The sequence below is a fragment of the Schistocerca cancellata genome, unplaced genomic scaffold (genome assembly GCF_023864275.1).
Source record: "Schistocerca cancellata isolate TAMUIC-IGC-003103 unplaced genomic scaffold, iqSchCanc2.1 HiC_scaffold_754, whole genome shotgun sequence".
In the NCBI taxonomy this organism is placed as follows: domain Eukaryota; kingdom Metazoa; phylum Arthropoda; class Insecta; order Orthoptera; family Acrididae; genus Schistocerca; species Schistocerca cancellata.
The window spans coordinates 9,453,310-9,456,682 of NW_026046765.1; positions in this window are offsets into that span (position 1 = coordinate 9,453,310).

Here is a 3,373-nt window from a genome sequence, read left to right on the forward strand (position 1 = left end):
ACCAACAATCCATTGGTCAGCTTTACCTCATCAGCGCTATAGTTACTTACATTTACATGGACCATTTTCCCGTCACATTTCTCCTGTATATGCATAATGCTTCTTCTCACAAAACTTGTTGCATCCAATACGTTATTTTCTGCAAGCGGTTTTAATACACAAAACATACGGGGTGTTGGAGGCGTACATACAAATTTTTATTGATGACTCAGGGCAGTGTATTGAACAACATTACATCAGTATTTATTTGCAGGTCAGCAATTATAGCTGTTGAAAGTAGTATGATTTTAGGCTGGTTAGTATCTCCACCTACACGCGGAAAGAGCAAGCCATTAATGTTTACTTTTTCCTGTGCAGTAGGGCAGCTGTTGCTTTTGGTTGCATAGATTAAAACGGTTAGTCTGTACAGAGAGGTACAGTCCACTTCGTAGTGTAGTTAAGACGATGCAGAAAACATCTGATCGTAAATTAAGGCTGTACAACTACCTCACTGACGAGGGTACATATTAAGGTGCCAACGATCACAGTATCTTCACCTATACCCCTAACACCGTGTGTTAACTGACCACTCCAGTTCCACACTCTTTCGAGCAACTCCCCGGTCCCTTGCAGCGCAGTGTAATGCTAATTAAGTCTTACAGTTGTTGTCCACAGATGATGCGGTTCGCTCTTTAAGATAGACGGATCTTCCAACAGTTTCTCGTAATTGGAATATTGTTCCTCTAAATTCAACCACATGTTGCCTAAGGTCAATTTTGGTATGCTGTGTTATCACGAAGTGTAACCCTAGATCACACAATAACTTTCACTTTTAGGGCGCACGGCTTCTACACATTGCTTAAAATGTTCAGCCCAAACCTGGGACTTCAATATTAGTGAATCCAAAGACACTATAATACTGTCTCCATCCACACGTAAATTATAGCGCGGTGTGTTCAGTCGCCAGGATCCTACAAGGTTCACACCTGTGACTGACACATGCGCCACTGTGTCCAAAGTAATCTTGTCCTTCTTGCCTCTCACAACCTCACTTTATCTCATTCCTTCTCTCTAAACGTCCTTGTGACATCCACATTACCCAGCGCGCCTATCAGCTAATTTGGGATTCCCTATCATGTTTAATCTTGTCTTTTCCCCTTTGTTTCCTCTTATTGTACCTACAGTCGTTTTTATAGTATCCAGCTACATCACAACACTATCCCGAGGATGCACTTTCGCATCTGTACCACTTACCATGTAATCCTGTTGCTATTTCAAGTCACTCAGATTCCGTAGAAAACCAGACACTGGAGTACAAGTCTTTCGGCGTACTCGCCGTAACAGAGCTAGACGTATTGGGTGACAGACCCCTCAAAAAGTTATCTAATGCCCTGTGTTCGGCTTCCTGCTGTAAGACTGTTTGCCCCACCTCTCTCCCCAACCTCGGTCGTTGGTAGATTAATTGTACGTAATCTGTCTCTAAAATATTCCTCCGACTCACTGTGCTTTTTCGTTAAACTGCTCAACAGCTCGTGGAATAATCTGACACTGTTGTGTTTCTTGTACTGTACAGGAGGCCTTGTTTCAAGTATTTAAACAACTGTGAGTTTCTTAACCCGTCTGCACAAGTAACATAGGTTTTTGCTTCTCCTAACAAATTTAGTTTTGCTATTTGCAGCAATTTATCCGGTGCCCACTCTCCAGTCGCAGCAATTAATAGGAGATATTCCAAGAAATATATTATATCTATGAAATTTCCACAAAAGGAAGCGATCAAACTGGCTATGGCTGGATCTACTAGAAGGACAGATTGCACGCCTAGTGCTGATTGCTCATCCATACTTGCAAGTTGCTCAATTAATTCTGTTGTATACGCCCTTAATTGTACTATCTTATTGAGCAATAACTGATAGCCTCTTACCCGGTGACAATGTATTCTTTAACTTTTTATAACTGGGATTCACAGACATGTGAAATTTCTTGAAAGACATCATGTTTACGCCAGTGACTGTTAAACTTTTTATTACCACTACTGCAATTTCGGCCTTAGGCCATTATCAAGTGCAGATGTTTTGGATTTAAGCCATGTCTACTTTATCCAAACTGACACATTTATATGTCATTTTTTTTTCTTTATTGATTTTCCATTCCCCCGAAGGGGGCGGGCTGACAGCAGCTTACTACGCTGCTCTACACCCTACAGACTTTTTGTTAAAAAAAGGAAGAAGAAAGAAACAAGAAAAAACAGGCGATAAAATGGTGATTTAAAGTGTAAAATGGCGTAAAAATGCGGAAAGTTAAAACAGAAAGCAAAAGGGGTTGGCAATGTTGATAAAATACACAGGAATCAGACAAGTAACATAGTAGACACACAATTAAAAAAACAGGGCGACAGTCTGGTTTCTGTTTGCAAGAGATAAAAAAATTCACACCCAGCGACAGTATGATGGCTGTTCGCTACACTTCCGAAAAGACACAACACGGAACACTCACCGGAAAAACACACCATAAAACACTGCACGAAAATGGCGGCACAAATATGGCACTCCCGATCCAAAGGCAGACCTGGAGAAGGGAGAAAAACAAGGAGGGAGGAGAGGAAAAACAAACGAAAAGGGGGGGGGGGAACCAAGGAGGGAGAGGACTAATAAAGGGGGAGAAGGGCAGACGCGAGAGGGTTTGCACTAAACCACAGCAGGCTACCTGTAAACAGTAGTCCTGCGCAGCGGTTTAGCGCAAAAGTTACTAGTGATGGTGGAACGAACATATGTATGTACAGACTGTGGTGTTTTACGATATATGGACATGTGTGCCCGCACCAATTATCAGCGTTACGAATGTATATAACAGCAAATGACAACGACTTATGAACGTATCAGCTTGTAGCCACCCGTAGTGGCCGAGCGGTTCTAGGCGTTAGAGCCTGGAACCGCGCGACCGCTACGGTCGCAGGTTAGAATCCTGCCTCGGGCATGGATGTGTGTGATGTGCTTAGGTTAGTTAGGTTTAAGTAGTTCTAAGTTCAACGGGACTGATGACCTCAGAAGTTAAGTCCCATAGTGCTCAGAGCTATTTGAACCTTTTTTTCTTTTTTGTCAGCTTGTATAAAGTAGACATGGCTTAAAGCCAAAACATCTGCACTAGATAATGGCAATAGTGGAAATAAAAAGTTTAATAGTCACTGGCGTAAACATGATGTTCAGAATGGTTCAAATGGCTCTAAGCACTATGGGACTTAACATCTAAGGTCATCAGTCCCCTAGACTTAGAACTACTTAAACCTAACTAACCTAAGAACATCATACACATCCATGCCCGAGGCAGGATTCGAACCTGCCACCGTAGAAGCAGCGTGGTTCCGGACTGAAGCGCCTACAACCGCTCGGCCACAGAG